Source organism: Silurus aristotelis (assembly GCF_946808225.1).
Source record: "Silurus aristotelis genome assembly, chromosome: 21".
In the NCBI taxonomy this organism is placed as follows: domain Eukaryota; kingdom Metazoa; phylum Chordata; class Actinopteri; order Siluriformes; family Siluridae; genus Silurus; species Silurus aristotelis.
The window spans coordinates 14,662,604-14,684,899 of NC_139594.1; the positions used below are offsets into that span (position 1 = coordinate 14,662,604).

Below are 22,296 nucleotides of genomic sequence, written 5' to 3' on the forward strand. Positions count from 1 at the left end.
CTACGTGCATAAGACGTTTTTAACAATATACATTGTCCGAATGCAGCAGTAAGGAAATAAATACATTACAAATATACATTTTAGCATCATAAACATAGCAAGAAAAACCTGCCTGCAACTTCGTGTAAGAACCTTTAGAAGGAAACTTAAGCTTCTCTGGGTAACACTGAATGTACATTAGTTATAGTTTCATTGTTGTTGAGGTTATCAATTGCTCACCTGTTCACTCATTCAGTCGATTTAAATGCAAAAGTGTTCATAACAATTGCCGCCCTTAGCTTTTGTAGGAAACAAAGAATTAATTATTAGATGTTATATATACCAAATGTTTTTGAAACTGTAAATATGCAGAAAAATTTACCTGTGGTCTAAAATATTAGAATGTCATTGAAATGTTATTCACTGTTGCTATGAATAAATTACAATGAATATGTTATGTAGTAAAAAAAAATTATAATAATTAACATATGTATCCTAAATGACCAAAAATGGCATGACCAAAATGTTTTTATTCAGGCTTAATAAATCTCTTTATATTATAATCTACACATTTTCCCTTTGTATGTAAATAGGATGTTTGGATGTTTGCATTTATGTTTTATTACTGTCAAATCACATTATTGCACATTGTAGCTGTATTGTACAGTATGCAAAATAGGCCACACCTTTCTGGTGCTTCTCATATTGTAAAAAAAATAAATAAATAGCAACTCTGAAGCCAAATAAGTAGTGATTATGAGACATGAGTTTCTTTTAAAATACAAATTGGACATCCTTAGAATTTCTTCTTCAGTGTTAGTATTTATATAACACAACATTATAAATAAATCTCACCCGTAATAAGTCTCTCATCCTACTAGGTATCTACAACAGCTCTAAAAATGTAGAAATAATATTAAGTTGAAGTAAAGTGAATTATTGAATGATATTTCATATATTCATGTTGCAGATACATTTAGTAAATCTGTCCTCATACTAAGGGTTTACCAACATTTGCAATATGAAAATGTCATCTAGTGTATTTTTTATTGCAGTGAATGTCTTTTTACATGTAGTAAAGGCCTGTCATCCTACAATATGAAAATGTGATTTTTTTTTATTACATTCTTTTATGATTAAAAAGAGAATTCTGCATCCCTATTGTACAAGATACTAACAAAATCTCACTTGTAGTAAACATCTGTCATGATTCCAAAAATGTCATGTTTATTTTCATGATAAAAATTATTCCTGCATCCATATAATACAACACACTGGCAAAACCTCACCTGTAGTAAACATTATTTCTCCTACTAGGCATCTACTACATTTACAATATTAAAATGTCATGCATTTGATTCTAAATGAGTTATTATAACTTAATATTGCATCCAATATATACATAAACTAAATACATTACATGGATAAACATATGTTGGCACATGCCACATGTGGTTCTTCCAAAAAATTGTTCCCACAAAGTTGGAGGCAGACATTTTTCCCTTCATCACTTGAAATAGAAGATCCAAACCTGTTCCAGCATGATAGTGCCCCTGTGCACAAAGCCAGCTCCAAGATATGTTTACATGGTTAGGAGTGGAAGATCTCCTTCTATAGAGTTCTGACGAAACCCCCCACTGAAGACCTTTGGGGTAAATTTAAATATTGCCTGCACCCCAGGCCTCCTCACCTCACCAACATCAGTACCTGACTTTACTTACACCCTTGTGTGTGAATAAGCACAAATCTCCACAAGCACACTCCAAAATCTAGAATATCTCCTCAGGAGAGTGCAGGTTATTATAAGAGTAAATTAAGGATCAATGAGGAATAAGATGTTTAAAAACACATTCTAATCTTATAGTCGGGTGTCAACAATCCTTCGTCCATATAGTGTATGAGTGGAGGTGGATTCAAGCAAACAAACACAAAGGAAACAAACCCAAAGTTTTAAAGGAATCTGAACATGAACACAAAGACAAATGTGAAAACTTGGAAATCTGAGACCAAGTGTGTTATGAACAGTGAGAATTATGATTTGGGATAAAGTAAGGGTGCAGACACTGATGGGAACTATAGCTCAGTGCCATCACCCTGACAAACACAATCTCAAATTCATTTCACTTCAGTAACCAGCTTTTATAGGCTTTTTGGGAGGGTGGAGGAAACAAGAAAGCAAAGAGGAAACCTGGACAAACACACTATTGTCCTTATGGTGTATATATGTAGATAAAGCAACTTTGCCTTGCTCTCATGTCTATAAACCTGGTGGTGTTTTGCAGTAATGGGAAGGTGGACATCCTATTCAAAGGACATCCTATGAAGTCCTGCCCCCTGCTACACCCCTCCACCCCTTGATACCCCCCTCCCCACCCCTGCTTTAAATGCTCTCGTCCAGTAGCATGTGTTCAGCCGAGCGCATTCTCTCCTCTCCTCTCCTCTCTTCTCTTCTCTCTCCTCTGTCCTCTTGTCTCTGTCTCCTCGCCGGTACTAGCATAGGGTCCCGGTTGTAACATGGTGCGAGGATCAGGGCGGCACTGAGACACTTCATAAGGACACCACGACAAAATAAAAACCCACCCCAAGTCCAGATCACATCAACAAGCCGAGAGGAGGAATCCGGTGAGGTTTTTTCGGACACGGTAAGGAAATAAGCCATTCTCTCTCTCTCTCTCTCTCTCTCTCTCTCTCTCTCTCACTCTCTCTCTCTCACACTCTCTCCATCTGCAGTATTGATAGCGGTGTTAAATTGTTAACGACCGCGCGCTTGTGTGTGCGCGCTTGCTGTGTGTGTGTGTGTGTGTGTGTGTGTGTGCGCGCGCGCGTGCGCGCGTGTTTGTATGTTTGTGTATATGTATGTATAAATATGTGTGCGTGCGTACGTGCATGCGTATGTGTGTGTGTGTGTGTGTGTGTGTGCGCGCGCGTGTGCGTGTCTGTGTTTTGAATACGCACCACCTCGTACTGTAGCTTCTCATACAAGCGTTTTAACGGGACTGCACGAGTGTTATTTTTGTCCTATTCAGCAATCTCAGGCATGTAGTTGGAAAAATAGATTAGATTAGATTAGATTAGATTAGATAGATAGATAGATAGATAGATAGATAGATAGATAGATAGATAGATAGATAGATAGATAGATTAGAACGTCCCACTGATGTTGCACCAATGTAACCCCTTATTGTGGCCAGCAGTCTCTCACATAAGAAGATTAGGCGACTCCAGAGGGTGGAGGTTTCTTCATGTTGAGCTCACTTGACCCCCACCCCACCTGACCACTAGTTTGTGAATGAAGCATTCCTATATCAGGAAATAGAATGACATGCATTCCAACTAATTGTAAGTTTTTCAAGTTATCTTGCGAATAACAGCGAAAGAGCCTTTAATTTCATTCTTTCATTCAGTCAGTTATTCAGTAGTTTTTTTCTTGGTGAGGGTTGTGCTGGATCTGAATCTGATTTCCATCCTGGGAATGCTGGACACAAGGCAGGAATACCTGTGTATTAAAGGGCATTATACGCATCTCTCTCACGCACACACAAACACAAGCATTCATTTTCACATCTGATCACATTATGTCCATCTGGTGAATGCTGGACACGAGGCAGGAATACACCCTGGATAGGGAGGCCAGTCTATTACAGGACAACACACACACGCTCTCTCTCTCTCTCTCTCTCTCTCTCTCTCTCTCTCTCTCTCTCTCTCTCTCTCTCACACGCACGCACGCACGCACGCACGCACGCACATTCTTATTCACACTTCGCTTAACCAAGCTGCATGCAGGTGTGTTCTCATGGGCTGGAAAGAACCCCGACTGACCCATTCCCTGACATCATGTGATCCGATGTGAAAAGAATGGTGTACAAAAATATGACAAGAATAAATCCTAACAAATAAAACATGCAAAACATAACAGACAGAGCACAAGTGTACATGTTCCTTGTGACTCCCGGGATTATAAAGGTCGTGATCCTAATGAACCACATGGAAAGCTTAGCAGGAATTAAGTACTCCATTTTATTGCAAATATTTCTTATATGAAACATATTCTTTTGGATGCGGATTGTTTTAGAATGAATTGGTGCTGTAGACCCCGAAAGAAACTGTGTTCAAAGAAATGGCTTTAAGATTTAGAGGAAAGTCAATAATCCATTATTGACTGATGTAAATTTAGAAAGCAAACCCAGGATTGTGTGCATTATGAGTGGACAGTGGGGACAACAAAAGGGTTCTCAAAAGGAGTGGGGGTCTGGGAAGCATTTCGAAATTGGCTGTGGTATGTTTATTTAATGCAAATGTAGTTGTAGAAATCAGAACCTTCAATCAAAGTTATTAGTAAGTTATTAATACGTCTTATTATTATTAACATGTTTGATTGATCAGTTGATCAGTAGCCTGTAAAGAGCATCAGCTTGGATTTCCCCCTCTGTGTTATGGCTCCAATAAATATAGGAAATCCCCCAACTTGAGGGGGAAATTTTTTTTATATGTGAACACAGAGATAAAACGCATTGGCATATAAACTAAACATTTAAAGTATATAAACATACACCGATCAGGCATAACATTGACATTATAAAATTATGGCCGGTGAAGTGATCTCTTCATTAAGGCACCTGTTAGTGAGTGGGATATATTATGTAGCAAGTGAACATTTTGTCCACAAAGTTGATGTGTTACAAGCAGGAAAAATGGGTGAGCGTTAGGATCTGAGTGAGTTGGATAAGGTCTGAATTGTGATTACTAGACAACTGGGTCGAAGCATCTTCAAAAGTGCAGCTCTTGTGGGATGTTCCTGGTCTTCAGTGGTCAGTATCTATCAAAATTGGTCAGTATCTATCAAAATTGGTCAGTATCTATCAAAATTGGTCCAAGGAGGGAACAGTGGTGAACAAGCAACAGGGTCATTGGCGGTCGAAGCACATTGATGCATGTGGGGAGCGAAGGCTGGCTCATGTGGTCCGATCCAACAGACGAGCTCATGTAGCTTAAATTGCTGAAGAAGTTAATGCTGTTAATGCTCGATGGGTCAGAACTGTTTTGGCAGCAAAAGGAGGGAAACAACACAATATTAGGAAGGTGGTCATAATGTTATGTCTGATTGGTGGCCGTAAAGTTATGTCTTGTCAGTGTATTATATTATAATTCTACATATAACTATATAATATAAAACCTATTTAAACATCCATATAATGTAAATATTTAGACTATACAGTTACTTTACCTTTCCGATTTTCTCATGAAACAACATGTAGGGCAGTGGTACAGAATACAGTGCAAAAGAGACATTCAGGTTAAAACATTGTAAACAGGGACAGTGAATGATGAAAGAAAATTTTAAATGTACAGGGCACATGAGGAGAGGACATTTACATTTTCTTTCACCTTGCATTGTCCCTGTTTCCACTGTTTTGCCCTGACTGTCTCTTTTTCACTGTATTCTGTGCTGTTGCACTACGTGGTGTTTCATGTATAAATCCAGTGCTCATGAAATAATTCCACTGAGTTGACATAAAGTTAATAAAAAAGATAGCAATTTAAGTTCACAATAAGGGGTGCAAAAATACTGAGAACCTCTGACCTGAAGTGCACTAAGCATTCTGTTTAATTATTTTCCCCTATTAGTTTGAAATGCTTATTAAACACATCAGTGATCATGCTGCACCAACATCAGGCTGTCTCACCCCCATCTCTATCCAGTCCTACCCTGAACTACCAGCATCAAGTCAGACCTTCCTGAGGACATTAGACAGCAAAAACATTTAGGGTACAACTTTTTACATTGTATGGATCAACACTGACAATCTCTATCGGATCATTACATTGTTTTAAACTTTTTTTTAGACTTTATATCATCCTTATTGAAGGACACAAGCAGTAACAGTATGTCTGGGTTGACCTGATCTCAATGAAAATTTGAAATTAAAAAGAAGAAGAATCAATTGCAATATAAAAGAATTACGTTACGTTTAATATGAAACATATGAATTCTAACGGGCTATGCTAAAATATTGTTTGTGTTACAATGATTACAATATTAATTATCATTATCATATTTCTCTGCAAGTAATCAGACTGACTGATGCCCTGATACATAATACTCAAAATCTGGTTGCTTGACTGTGCTTCTTCAGACAAATCTAGTTTTGAGTATCTGTGGAAAAAAACATCAATGCATAATACAGACTTTTAGCCTGGGTACTGTTTAATGCATTCAGATCCTTTAAACGTTCACTCTGTTGCCTGTCTCTGATAAAACCATCATGGACTGCAGCAGATTTACTGAATAAATGTAAGGTGGTTGGATTTCTTTTTATTCCATATGAAGTCATTACAATGATAAACTCTATGGACTCATGGAACATATTTTTGGTTCTTGCTTAAACTATTATTACAATGATGGAAACACACAATTTTATGGGATGTTTTTTTTTAAGATGTAGCATGAAACTTTCTCTTTAATTGAACTATGAGACCCAAACTGAGACCTGCAAGATAATGCCCCTGTGCACAAAGCCACCTCCATCAATATATGCTTTACTGGGGTTGGAGTGAAAGAACTTAGGGAAGAGCTCTGACCTCAAAACTGTTGCACACCTTTGGGATGAAAATGAAGCATCCTCAACTCACCTAAATCAGTACCTGACCTTTAATAACACCCTTTTGACTGAATGAGCACAAATTTCCACGAGCGCACTCCAATGTGAAAAATCTTCCCAGAAGAGTGGAAGTTGTTATAACACATATTTCGCACCATTCTGTTTTAACTCCATAGACTGTTGTCAGTGAACATCTGAGAAGGTCAACAGAATCTAAAGTGCACAAATACTAACAACCATGTCATGGTCCAAGTCACTGAGGTCACATGATTTTATTCATTGTTTTTCTTACTGCATCATTAGCTGAATAATTAACTGCATTAAATGGACAACTGTACAGGTGTTCCTAATAAAGTGGCTGAAGAATCCAGGAAGTAACTGCATTGTACCATATACTACAAATATTACCATTATAAATTCATAATTAGGTATCAAAAATACGATGTGATGCACTTTTAGAAGCAGGACGTTATCATCAATCTATGTGAGCAAAGTGCTTCTGAGGTTGTAGGAGGTGAAACCAGTTGGTATTCGGAAAATCTGATGATGTAATAGCTATTTGTTGTCACAACGTATCTGCTCTTTATGCATCTCATCAGCCTGCATGCTTTCCTTTCAAAGTCAGTGGAGCGAAGTGAAGGTGGATCCAATTGAAAATGACAGCAATTGGGGGGTTGCAGTATTGGCACGGGGCCCATTAACAGCATCATTTTACATTACGGGATCCGTGCATTAGACGCAGGAAGCATTTGTTCCATGTGTCATGACTCTTCCTTTGGGGCTTTTCTTCAGACTCTTTTTTTGGAAGGCTCAGTGGGCTTATTGTTTTAGTACTAATTCGCTTTGTGATTCCTCAGTTTTGTTTCAATGCATTACATAATAGTGTCATTCCAGCACACATTTAAAGTATTTGCTGTAAGACTATATTATGAGCATGAACTCCTGGGTATGATGACCCTTTATAAACTGAATTGAGACAGTCTGATTGCTTTTGGCCGTGTTTATATATTCAAATCTAGTTTTAAGAGACTGTAGAACAAAGCATCAAAGGGTAATTTGATGTGGACTTCTACTCCTGTTAGAAGCTGTTCTAAGCTTTTGAGCAATCAGTCTCTTCCAGAACCACCATGTGCCCCCTTCAGCCATGATTGCAGATGTATTTTGTATTATGAGACATGACTGTGTTGTGTACTTGAAGACAGCATTAAGGGTGGATGTGGGTTTTTACCACCAACCCAGAGCCTCTCACTTACCCTCTCCAAAGACTCCATAACATAGGTTTCAGCCATCTATTAGAGAGTACTGACAGGGAAGCAATTATTCTCAGTGCCTGTGGTTTATACTAATGAGCTCTCTGTGTTGCAAAAAAAAAAAAAAAAAAAAAAAAAAAGATTTTTGTTTTGTTTTGGAAGCATGAATAAAAATCAGGCTTGATTAGAACTCCAGGATTTCAAGTGTGCTCTATATTTAAATGAAACCGAAAGATTGTATTATTAATGCATTCATGCTGCATGCACACTCAACAGTATACGATTTACTGCATTAGCATGCAGCTGATCATTACTCATGTAATGGGCTATAGGGCCATTCTGTGATTAAGTTCTGCTTTCTTCTTAGTCCTCTACTGCTTATAAGGATATGTTCTTTTTTTTGTTAGGAATATGTCTTCTGGCTCATATAAGGTCAGGTTTAATATTTGCTAAGCAGGTTGTACTGTTTTAGTCATCGGCATACCATTTACACTACGGTGTTCAGGCATTAGTTTTTCAGCAGTGGATTCTAGTGAGTCAGATGCCCAGCTTTCTGTTAGTTTGAAGGGTATTTCACAGGCACATGTGAGATAAAGAGAACCTCTTACGGTTTGCCAAGAGGAAGGTGGTTTCAGGGATTGTTTGACCAGCAGGGAGTAAAACCGTGTTAGTGATGAGCCGGGAAAGACGGGGAAAAACAAATTCTGCTTTCAATTATGCAAAAGGTTTAGAAAATACACAGAGAGATCTTTCTTTGTAGAGATGCAGAGCATGATAATTGATTTACTGGCATGCTGAGCCACTTTCCAAATGGAAACGGTGCAAACGAACAATGCAAAGTACCCTCAAAGTCAATCGTGGTCGTCCCCGCTGATTGAGTAAAATGAAAAAAGTAATATCGATTACCACATCCGACCATACATATGTGTAGTGCACAGGAAAAAGCTTAGAAGATTCACAGAATAATAGTTCACCATGATTTTAGATGAGACCTTAATGTGGCAAATGATTTAGCAGAAACAATGGCAAAACAGCGGACTATGTCATGGAGGTACAGTGGGTCGTTTAGCTGCCACAGAGTTTGATCCCGGCCTTGAAATACTATTGGTTTCTTTGGCACTCTTACACTTTTTCTCTCCCCATTTCCATTTGGTTTTTCTCCTACCTCTCAAAGTAATCATGTAGGTAAACTGGGATGTGCTGAATTGCCCAAGGTGTCAATATTCATGTTTGAATGATCCCCTAAGGTGGACTGGTGTCACATCAAGGGTATGTTCCTAGGATAGGAACCAAAATCGGTTTCTGATAATAGACGAATATATATATATATATATATATAGTTTCATGATGTGATATTTTTTTCATATAACACATTCCTCATGTTATTCGTGTCCCTTTTTTATATCTTTTATGTCTTTCTATAAATTCTGAAAATATATTTCTTATGTAGGATTTTGAGGCATGTTTTTTGTCCAGAGTTAGTCCTTGCATATATATCAGTGACAGGCAGTCAGGGCCAGCAAAGCCTTCCCTAGGCTTCTCTTGAGGCTTCTCAAACACCCTGACCAAAATTTACAACCTAAATTCTAATATTTGTTCCATGAAACTGTATTAATTTATTCCCAACAGACCCGTCTGAAGTTTGCCATTGAGCACCTGAATGATTCAGAGAAAGCTTGGGAATGTGATGTGGTCAGATGAGACCAAAATTGAGCTATTTGGCCTCAACTCAAATCGCCATGTTTGGAGGCAAAGAAATGCAGAATATGACCCCAAGAACACCATTCCCACTGTCAAACATGGAGGAGGAAACGTTTTGCTTAAAGGTTGTTTCTCTGCTAAGGGTACAGGAAGACTTCACCACATGAACTAGATTATGCACTGTAGAATCTTTTGTAAGAACGTTCTGGCCTCAGCCAAGATGGGTGGTGAATGGGTCTTCCAGCATGACAATGAACAAAAACATATGGCCAAGGCAACAATCTGATGGCCTTGTAGCTCATTCTAGCCTTGTGCAGGTCTACAATCTTGTCTATGAGGTCCTTTGACAGCTCTTTGGTCTTTCCCATGGTGGTGGCGAAGTTTGCATGGAAGAGGTTGAATCTGTGACAGTTGCCTTTTATACACAAAATAAGTTGATATTAGGAGTTATTTCCTAAAGGGACAGGACTAATTTGGGTCTGTGGGAGTCAGAGTTCTTGCTGGTTTGTACAGAATCAAATATGTATTTCACTCGATCAAATACAAATAAATGTATAACCTTTATTTAATTTTACGTTTTTTTTATAGATATTCTGACAATATTGGTATATTCTGTCTCACTCTATGTTGAAATAAACCTACCATAAACATTCTAGACTGGTCATTTCTTTATATATCAAATAAAAAAAGTAAATTTTCCTCACTGTACTTGAAATAAAATCCAGAGTTGTTTGCATGGCTTTATGTTGAGTGGGTCTCCTACAGAAATACAGTAGTGTGCTGTATTTGAGGGGATTCTCGAATGTTGAATCTAACATTACTCCCAATTACTCCGCAATGTCTAAATATTTTTACTTCTCACTGAGCATTTATGTGAGTAACTACTAAATTGGGGTAGATGTACACATTTTTAGTATAGCTTTTTTCACATAGTTTTTTATATATATATATATATATATATATATATATATATATATATATATATATATATATATATATATATATATATATATATATATAGTATTCTGTCCAGTTAGCACATTGGATAGGTTGTATAAATGAAACTATAAAAGACATTAGTACTAGAGTAGACAAAATTATTTTGGAGGCAAAGAGGTTATCATAGTGTACACATCAGAAGTGGACCAAAGTAACTGTGACATGGAATGTGAGATCATAGGCATGGGATTGTGAGAGTGGCTTCCAGCACAGAGGCTGTCTACTGTACTGCACGATAATGGTTAAGGGGAAAATCTTGCTGAGTGAGCAATTTGTAATCTGATGAAAGAGGGTGTGTATTTTTAGAACTGTCCTCATCCAGACAGGAAATGGGATAGAGTGCTCTGTAATGTTTCATATAGCATACTTTATCAACTATTTCCCTTTCCCTAGTGTTGCATGCAGTTTCCCAAGCTTTTGGGGTTAAATAGTTTACAAAGCATAATTTCTTTCTTTAAAAAGCTCTTGCTGTGCTATAACGTGTAAAATGTAATTTGATTTGGACTGTAAAATTTCCAAGTTATGTTTAATATAAGAATCTTAAAGAACATGTGGAAAGACTAGGGTTAGGGTTGCCATGTGAAGTTTTAAAGACTTCTTTGAACTAAAATTAGGCATGTACTTTACGTCATAATAAAGTGTGAGGTGTTTATGCTTGTACATTTACTTTACAGCACAGTGAAATTCTTTATTTGCATTTTCACAGCGATTTTAGAAAGCTGGGGTCAGAGCACAGGGTCAGCCATATTACATCACCCCTGAAGCAGATCGGATTAAGTGCACAACAGTAGTAGTTTGGTGGTGCTTGGGCTTAAATCCCCAACCTTATAATCAGTAACCTAGAGTCTTAACCGCTAGACCATCACTGCCCTAATTGTTGGCACTTACTTCCCAAAAGTCATCATATTATTGTGGTCCTAAATCATTTTCTGACCACAACCTACAACCCCCCCCCCCCCCCCCCCCACACACACACACACACCCTTAACTGTTCTCCAATCGACCGAAGAACTGTTTGTCATTAAGCTAGTTCTAAATTTTAACACTTGCTGAGCACATTTGATTGCTTCTCTTCAGAAACATGATTGAGAACACGACAAGATGGTTCAAATGCGAAAATAGCTGGAGTCTGAGTGCTCCTTTAAAGGAGGATGGAGTTACAGTCGGACGGGAAGTAATCAGCTGTGTATGCCAGCGGGCAAAAAAAAAAACCCACTGCTTCAGATTTGTGCTGCAGTGGGTGAGAAATCTTCCATGTGAGCCAGGTTATTTGATTTGTACAGCCTTATTGGATTTTTACGCACTTTGTATTTACATTGCATCATGCGGAAAACTTTCTAAATGATCTCTAAGTGGTCTAAAACTTTTGTATTTAAAACTGAAAACAAAAAAAACACTATGAATAATCTAAGTTCTCTATCTCTTTAGACAAATCTTATTATTGACTGAGTTGTTTAAATACACAGGAGATGACAAGGAAAGAACTGTGATTGATTATTTTCCAATAATGGCAGTCATTTATTCCTAATACAGCACAGCAATTTGACAGGGAGAACATCCTTTTAAAGAACATATTATAAGGTTTTTAACCCGTTATCAGTAGTTACATTTAATGTGTATCATCTACAAAATAGGGTAATTCTTTTTTTTTATACTGACATTAAAAGTGAAAAGAAAAAACATTTGTTTCACCATCAAACTCTGTATATACATTTCTATAGAACTTCTTCTTCTTCTTTCGGCTGCTCCCATTAGGGGTCGCCACAGCGGATCATCCGTCTCCATACCACCCTGTCCTCTACATCTGCCTCTTTCACACCAACTACCTGCATGTCTTCCCTCACCACATCCATGAACCTCCTCCTTGGCCTTCCTCTTTTCCTCCTACCTGGTGGCTCCATCTTCAGCATTTTTCTACCAATATAATTCATGTCCCTTCTCTGCACATGTCCAAACCATCTCAATCTCGCCTCCCTCACCTTGTCACCAAAACATCCTACATGTGCTGTCCCTCTAATAAACTCATTTCTAATCTTGTCCATCCTCGTCACTCCCAACGAAAACCTTAACATCTTCAGCTCTGCTACCTCCAGCTCCACTTCCTGTCTTTTACTCAATGCCACTGTCTCTAATCCATACAACATCGCAGGTCTCACCACAGTCCTATAAACTTTCCCTTTTATTCTTGCAGATACCCTACTATCACAAATCACTCCTGTCACTCTTCTCCACCCACTCCACCCTGCCTGCACTCTTTTCTTTACTTCTCTAACACACTCTCCATTACTTTGCACTGTTGACCCCAGGTACCTGAACTCCTCCACCTTCTCCACCTCTTCTCCCTGCAACCGCATCACTCCACTGCCCTCCCTCTCATTCACACACATGTACTCTGTCTTACTCCTACTGACTTTCATTCCCCTTCTCTCCAGCGCATATCTCCACCTCTCCAGGCTCTTCTCAACCTGCTCTCTACTCTCACCACAAATCACAATATCATCTGCAAACATCATAGTCCAGGGAGACTCCTGTCTGACCTCGTCCGTCAACCTGTCCATCACCACTGCAAACAGGAAAGGGCTCAGGGCCGATCCTTGATGCAGTCCAACCTTCACCCTGAACCAGTCTGTCGTACCTACTGCACACTTCACTGCCGTCACACTGTCCTCATACATGTCCTGCACCACCCTCACATACTTCTCTGACACACCTGACTTCCTCATACAATACCACAACTCTCTCGGCACCCTGTCGTACGCTTTCTCTAAATCCACAAATACACAATGCAGCTCCTTCTGTCCTTCTCTATACTTCTCCATCAACATCCTCAAAGCAAATAAGGCATCTGTTGTGCTCTTCCTCGGTATGAAACCATACTGTTGCTCACAGATGGTCACCTCTTCTCTCAGCCTGGCTTCCACTACTCTTTCCCATAACTTCATGGTGTGACTGATCAACTTAATTCCCCTGTAGTTACTGCAGGTCTGCACATCTCCCTTATGCTTAAAGATCGGTACCAGCACACTCCTTCTCCATTCCTCAGGCATCCTCTTCCCTTCCAGAGTCCTGTTAAACAATCTGGTTAAAAACTCCACTGCCATCTCTCCTAAACATCTCCACGCTTCTACCGGTATGTCATCTGGTCCAACCGACTTTCCATTCTTCATCCTCTTAATCGCTGCTCTCACTTCCTCCTTACTAATCCTATCTACATCCTGCTTCACCAACTCCACATCCTCCAACCTTCTCTCTCTCTGATTTTCCTCATTCATCAGCTGCTCAAAATACTCCCTCCATCTTCTCAACACACTCTCCTCATTAGTCAACACATTTCCCTCTCCATCCTTTATTGCTCTAACTTGCAGTACATCCTTCCCAGCTCGGTCCCTCTGCCTGGCCAATCGGTATAAATCCTTTTCTCCTTCCTTAGTGTCCAACCTCTTATACAGCTCCTCATGTGCCTTTTCCTTGGCTTTCGCCACATCCCTTTTTACCTGCTGCCGCATCTCCTTGTACTCCTGCCTACTTTTCTCATCACTCTGTCGATCCCACTTCTGTTTTGCCAACCTCTTTCCCCTAATGCTCTCCTGCACTTTCTCATTCCACCACCACGTCTCCTTGTCTTGCTTTCTATTTCCAGATGTCACACCAAGTACTTTTCTAGCTGCCTCCCTCATCACTCCTGCAGTAGTTGCCCAATCATCCGGCACCTCTTCACCACCACCAAGCCCCTGTCTGACCTCTTCCCTGAACCTCACACTACACTCTTCCTCCTTCAGTTTCCACCATCTTATTCTTCTTTCAATCCTTACTTTCCTCCTCTTCTTCTTCGCCTCCAAAACCATACTACAGACCACCATCCGATGCTGTCTAGCTACACTGTCCCCCGCCAACACCTTATAGTCTCCAATCTCCTTCAGGTTGCATCTCCTACACAGAACATAATCCACCTGTGTGCACCTTCCTCCACTCTTATACGTCACCCTATGATCCTCCTTCTTCTTAAAATACGTGTTCACCACTGCCATTTCCATCCTTTTAGCAAAATCTACCACCATCTGCCCTTCCACATTCCTCTCCTTAAAACCATACCTACCCATCACCTCCTCATCACCTCTGTTCCCTTCACCTACATGCCCATTAAAGTCTGCCCCAATCACCAATCGTTCTTTCCTAGGTACACCATCTACCACTTCATCTAATTCACTCCAGAATCTTTCCTTCTCCTCCATCTCACAGCCAACTTGTGGAGCATAGGCACTGATGACATTTATCATCATCCCTTCAACCTCCACCTTCACGATCATCACCCTATCAGAAACTCTCTTCACCTCCACTACACTCTTACTGTACTCTTCCTTCAGAATCACCCCTACACCATTTCTCTTTCCATCCACACCATGATAAAACAGTTTAAACCCACCTCCAATGTTCCTGGCCTTACTCCCTTTCCACTTGGTCTCCTGAACACACAACATATCTACCTTTCTCCTCTCCATCATATCAGCTACCTCTCTCCCTTTACCAGTCATAGTACCAACATTTAAAGTACCAACCCGAACCTCCACTCTTCTACACTGCTCCTTTTCCTGCCGTCTCTGTAGACGTCTTCCTCCTCTCCTTCTCCTCCTTCGGCCAACAGTAGCCCAATTTCCACCGGTACCCTGTCGGCTAACGATACCTGTGGCGGTCGTTGTTAACCCGGGCCTCGACCGATCCGGTATGAAATTCTCATTTGTGATCCGCATATTTGATTTGGCACGTTTTACGCTGGATGCCCTTCCTAACGCAACCCTCCCCATTTACCCGGGCTTGGGACCGGCACTAAGAGTGCACTGGCTTGTGCCCCCCTAATGGCTGGGTTATATACATTTCTATAGAACAATTCCTCATAATTAACAATCAAATTTTTCATTCATTTTCATTTTTCATTTTTCATAGTTATATTAAGCTTAGAACATGCCTAGTGTCATAACTAAAGTCCAATTAGAATTAGCCTTTACTATAGAAATTATACTGTAGCAGGGAATTGATGTAAACTGTCCTCCCATAATAGCTGTGATATTAAAAACTTCATCAGTTTCCTCACCAGTGCAAGGTATATACATCATTTTAGATGTGACCACAGTGAATCTGGGCCACTTCTGAATTTATTTGCAGCTCTTCTATTACTATACACCATAAATCTTCATTTCACAGTGTGGAGAGCATGACTGCCATCTTAGATGTGCTTCTTCAGGTATGAGGAAAAAGTGTGTTTTGTCAGACCGGCCTGGCTCCAGCCAAGGTCGTTGTGTCCGACTCGGGGTGGGGTGGCCATGAGAGTCAGCGCTGTAGGTCTTGGCACAGGAGTTCTGTTTTAATAAGAGCAAGAGGAAGTGAAAGATCTGTTGTCCTTGACCTCTATACACTTGACCCAGCACATGTATGCCAGAGAGTCCTCTCAATCTGCCAAGTCTTTTGGAATAAGAAATAAGGTATATTTCACACTTGAAATGCTGTGATTGTGGTGATTGTAGAATGGGATCTTGTGCTCAAGGTGGTCCAAACACTGCTGTCCACCATCAACAAATATGTTTACAAAAAGAACAGCATTTAAATAATAAAAAAATTCAAGGAATTGAGAATAAATTTAAAAAGAAACACACACACACACACACACACACACACACACACACACACACACACACACACACACACACACACACACACCAAAATGTACAAGTCCAGGCATGTCGTCACAGACTGAGTCACACAGCACACACAGGTCTTGAAAATCAATTGGATTGCTTTTTATTGATAAATTGTTCTGACAGAAATAATGGTGAGTCAGAACAGCTTGCCCTGTTTCCGAGCTTACCTATTCAGCTCTACGTGGATTAAATGAATGATCAAATGAAAAAAAAGGCTTATTGATAAAAAAAAGAAGTAACTGCCACGCATGCATCGTGCTGTCTTTTACTGTGACATGACATACCCAGGAGAGCAAATTAACCTTTTGCAGACGACTGCTGTAATCCATTACTTTGCATAATTTGCCTTTACTTTTGGCAAGATGACATGCTCGACTTTTTAAATATAAAACTATTTCATTTTTGTCAAAGGATCACCTGCGATGCTTTTGCCACATTTGCGTTAAAAAGTTGCTGTTTTTCTGCTACTGACTGGCAGATGGCTTTGCAAGCTAAATCTGATCAGCTGCTTCACTAATAAGATCAACATTGCTGCTGAATGCTAATTGTGTTCTAATTGCAAGCTGGCACATTGAGAGCTGTCAACTAATACGAATTTACACCTGCAAAACTCCAATAGCCCGTAGCGACAGAATTCCTCGCAAACTTTCTTGTCAGATGACATCGTTTTTGCTTTTTGGTTTACATTAGCAGTTAAGAGTATGAAAGTTTATGAATACTCTTTATGTTGTTGCATATTAATCCGTTGTCTATGTGGCTAGCATTAGCATAGGTTATAAACTTTCCTAATACAGTGGAACCCACTTATCTCGACCTCGGTTAACTCGACAACCCTATTAAGTCGACAATTTTTGAAGTGGAACCGGCAAATTCTTTGTCTTAGCATTTTTTAACGGTTATGTTGACTTTTTTATGTCGCCGAACCCTGATATCTCGAGCACAAGAGGGGAAAGATTTGCCATTTAACGTCGGTTATCTCGGTGCAGCCGCAGAAGAACTGTGGAAAAATCAAGCCTTACAGATGCTACAGGTGTTGTATTGTATACTGGTGAATCTCTGCTGTTATTTAGTGCACATATGCCTTTTGTTGTTAAATGTTATGCGATGAACAGGAGGCGAAAGCCGCGCTTGGTAGGAGCGCGGTGCGGAACGTGGGATGCAAAAGCAAAAGCATAGAATGAACAACGGCAGGATCGGTGGGGAATCTGCGATGCGCTTTGGGAAGAAAAGCGCAGCCGTTGAGAGAGTGCCGGTGGGAAGACTCGTACCGGGATACGCATGAGCGATAACAACGACCGCCGTGAACCAACATATACCAACAATAATGGACAGTGAGAGTGTGGAAGTTTAAATAGGAGCTGGTGATGATGCTAAACGAGCACCATATGTACGCGATTGAAGCCGAGAGCTTCAGAGAAAGCGGCCGAGAAAGCACCTGCCACGCCGAAGGGGGCGCTGAAGGGGGCGTGGCAGGTGGATTCCTGACTGTTAACAAACATGTATGTACATTTTTATAGCATGCCTTCATCAAACAAATCGCGGCAACGCTGTTGTGTAAAAAACCTCTCCAAAAACACGTGCATGCACATTCTTATTTATTAACGCACATCATGTACATAAAGAAATTTCAAGCACGTTAATATACTGCCGCCATATTGATTTTCGTTTATCTCGATCATCGGTTATCTCATGTTTTTTGGCAACCCCCTAGGACATCGACATAACCGGGTTCCACTGTAGTAGGTTAGCACTAGCAGTAAAAATTATGAATATCACTTATAAATAATGTTATCTTATTTAACTACTATACCAAATTAAGGAGGATGAACGCCTATGACTTCTGAAGTAAATGTGCCAGATTTTGTCAGGCTAGTCCAGGCTGTCTGTTTAATACTAGTAAAGTCTATGAGTTATGATGTTTACAAAGATTATTAGCATTTATTTAAACTATAAACTGTAGACAATTTTTACAGATTAGCCAGTGTTAGATCAGCTTTTGCAGTGAAAAAGCAAACTTTTATGAACATTGTTTAAACATCTTGTTAGAAATCCCCTACGCCATGCTAGCTTATATGTCTAGCATTTACTCTGCAGAAGGTACACTTATGGTGGCAAAATTATTCTAATAAATACTGTTAGCTTACTGTAGGTCAATGTAGATCATTGGCCAAGACATTTGTGAATTTATTTTTCATGAATTATAATAATTATATACTGAATCTGGTCTTTATTGGAGGGCCTCTATTTATAGACTCGGAGATACAGAATGAGAATTGCTGTCATTTAGGCTACAGAAATAGACTGTATTTAAAGGCCAATGAACTTAAGAAACTTTAAATGTGTTTTTTTGAACGTCTAACATATATTTCTTCCAAATATAATTTATTCTGAAGAGAGTAGATGCAATGACTCAGTCCTTTTAAAACTGTTGGAACGGCAAAGCCAATTCTTTTGCTTTTACTGTATACTAAATGCATTTATGTTCGTGATCGAAAGATATATCAACTTTTATTTTGCTGATATTTACATCCTGGTATTTTACAAGACTTGAAGCAATGCACCTTTTGTTTGAATCCACTCAGCCAAAATATTGGAACATATTTGAAATAGATGTTTTCTTGTTGCCTAGACATTCCCTGCTAGACTGACTGTTTAAACAGTAATTTGTTTGGTCTGAATGACTACTTTTGTTTTCAGCACTGGGTTTTGCCTGTTAAGACTGTATAACAATGATAAACCAACATGACCAGCTGTTTATGAGCAGTGGTGCACAGTGACAAAGTAAATGCAATTTGTTATTGTACTTAAGTAGGGTTTTTTGCATATCTGTACTTTACTCAAATATTTCCATTTCGGGAGACTTTTTCTTTAACCTCACCACATTACAAAGTCAAATAACTTACTTAACTACATTTTGCAAAATCAGTCGTTTATTTTTATTTATGAGTGGATGAAAACTTAACTGGTCAAGCACACAGCAGATTGGCAGATTTAGACAAAGGCAACATGGGCATCTTGCTGGGGGGTGGCATGGGGCATTCACGCAGAAAAAAAAATGGCCATGTCACCGTCAATGAACCTGGTCGGGCCTCTGAGTGTGCACCCACAGCACAGAGAAGCTCCCTCACTCATACACTCAGAAAGGAGGGGCAGGGGTTGGGTGACGTCACTTCAGCCTTCAGGGTATCCAATAGGAGAACTGACAAGACCTGGAGTGTCGTCACGCCAGTATGGAGAGCTGAATCCAAATTAAAATTATGGATGACAGAAAAAGGTCAAAACCCTCAGGAGCCCAATTCAGATAAAGAGGAAAGAAGTACGGGGATACCTGCAAAAGATATAGATGTGTATGCAGCTCTATTACTCATTTCATTATAGAATAGTAAATGCTAATGCATTTAATAAAATAGGCTAAAAACTGTATATCACTTAAACAGGTATACCAGCAACATGAATGGAACAGGTAGGCTAAGGAAACCAACAGCATTTGATGACAGAATTTTTGAACGTTTGAAGAAAACCTCGAGAACAGAAATGTGGTGTTCATACTAGGAGATGCAAACTACTCATCAGTAGATCAGATCGGAATTTGCAAAGAAATACAGAGATGAGCCACAAAGAGATTACCTAAATGATAAATAGACCAAATTGTGGAGGAACAAAAATAGGACCTGCTCATAATACAGAACATAAAAGCTCATCAGTCATTGCTTGTGCTTGAATGGCTGCTTGTGGAAAAGGGTCATTAATCTTTATTGATGATTTAACTCATGTTGGTAGACGCAGAATGAATTCGGAAGATGACAGAAATATAATTTCTGCAATTTTATAGAGAAATGCATCCAGTCTGATAGTGAGGAACTTCATTATTGCCACTATTGGTGCCTTGTTCTAAGTTGCTTAACATAACTAAATGTATAAGCAGATTCTTCTGGTGTTCTCATAGTCATCTTTTGGTCACTAATCAAAATGTGACGCGAACACAATAGAATTGCCATTGTTGTTCCAAAATTGATTTAAAAGGAATGTACTATTTTAATATATGAAACTGTAGTGTTGTCCCTCTGAGTTTACCTTGCTCCTCTCAAAGCCGAGTCACGACCTCAGGCTACATGAAGACATGCAACGTGTCGGAAGCCACAGGAATCTTCACTAGGATGCAGGGTGATGATGGATGTGTTTATGTCTTACCTCTGTAGAGCAGTGGGCAGTCACAACATATCAGGCAGCAGACTGGCACCCTGAAGGGAAAATGGGACCTCAGCAAATGTTGGAAAGCAATAGCGTGAAAAGTTTGCATTCCCTTAGGACAAAATAATGACGGCAAAGAAAATGTCACTTATAGCAACAAGATATTAACATTCTTAGTTTCGCAAGGTGTTGGTTCTATATCACAGTAACAAAATTGGCATGGTAGTGAATAATATGGTTTTTACAGAAATGCATCAAAAACAATGATTTACTTCAACATTTATTGATATTAATAGAATTCCTTTTCTGAAGCACATGTAATATATTTATTTTTAAATATTTGTGATGTTTTTAGTGATTCTGGTGCTGATCCTTTGGGTAATATTGCATTTTCATGATTCCCGGGAAGTGTTATTCATGGTGATATAACATACATAACATATTTTACTGACTATGTTTAATATCATATTAATAAGAAATGAAGTAATGGAGACAGTTTTGTATATTCTAATTAACATGGGCATGGACAAATATGGATACTTTATGCAAATGCATGTTTATCATTAGTGAAACCATCCTCAACATTGATCATGATGACAAAATATTTATGTAACAATTAATTATGGTGTTTTAAATTATGTAAATCATTAGAACACCAAACAAAAAAGTAGCTGTTTCCATACGGACAGTTTAAATTGCCAGATGTGTGCATCATGGTGAATTTTTTTTAAAACAATTGATTAATGAACAAAATATTTTATATAAATAAATTATATATATATATATTTTTTGCACCTAGCAGCTTCATTTAACTGATGTGCTCACTAGTGAGAAGGTAATAACAGAAACCGGTCACTATTACTTTTTTTTAATTTGCACAAAAAAAAAGCTAATGTAGTTAACAGTAAATGGATGCTAGCAGGGTCTAAAGGCAAGACATTAGATGTCAATTAACTGTGAATGGATGCTAGCAGGGCCTAAATGCAAGACATTAGGATGCCCATGCTAGCGTCATGGTTTTGTGTCCTGCTTGGCTGTGTTTAGTGCTGACATGTCATTGGCTAAAAGTCATATCATATTAGTGTAAAATGTTGCAAATGTAAAAAATTATCTAGAGTGGTGACTCATATGTAATTTGCTGAAAGGCAACAGAGATATTTGGGGCAGTTTGCCTTGTCCTGAACAGAGTGGCGATTATTAATGCCTTCAAAGGCCACATGCATTGCTCTAAACTCTGTAGAAAATAAATGACAATCTGGTATTTGTGCTTTTGAAAGTCAAATTGTGGCTTCAAAGACCATAGTGGTTCATCTCTATTGTGCCAGCTGTGATATGATAATTGTCTGCTATTTAACAGTGATCACTTTTGTGAAATCTGCAGGGAACATAGTCATAGCAATGAGAAACATTTCACCCAAATAATCATTAAAAACCAAACAGTAGACAGCATCAGGGCTCATCAGAGATGCAAAGAAGTACTGTTGTTATGATCCTATGAGCTCAGTTGTCAGCCTGAGACCTGTTTGATTGGTCTCCAAGAATGAATTTTTCATGACAACACTTGAATTCTTTGACATTTGATGTGTAATACATGTATTATTAAAGCCAGAGTTCTTGCAAATGTTGTGTTTTTTGTGCTATTACAGATACCTTTATACTTGAAATCTGAGAAACCGTTTGAAGCTAGTAAGAGTTTCTAGTTTCCAGCTAGTTTAGTTTTATTTTCCTGTAATAGCATGCTGTACTATAATTTTGAGTGTTACAATCTAGTCATATTTATTAAGGGTGTTAATAATTGTGTATTCGAATATGTATGGAAATATTTCGATGTGCGAGTTACTTAATTTAAAATATTTAGTGATTTAATTCGGCACAACCGTC

At 38.9% G+C, this 22,296-nt stretch overlaps 1 protein-coding gene across 2 annotated transcripts in view; it reads left to right on the forward strand.

Annotated features, from left to right (window-relative positions):
* The first annotated feature begins 2,259 nt into the window (after positions 1-2,259).
* Positions 2,260-22,296, forward strand: part of hpca (hippocalcin) — a 52,445-nt gene continuing 32,408 nt past the window's right edge. Inside the window, exon 1 of one of the 2 annotated variants that reach the window (XM_083523845.1) lies at positions 2,260-2,621. The gene's annotated coding sequence lies outside the window, so the exon portion shown is untranslated. The remainder of the gene's footprint in view (positions 2,622-22,296) is intronic. The other variant, XM_083523846.1, reaches the window with a different exon arrangement.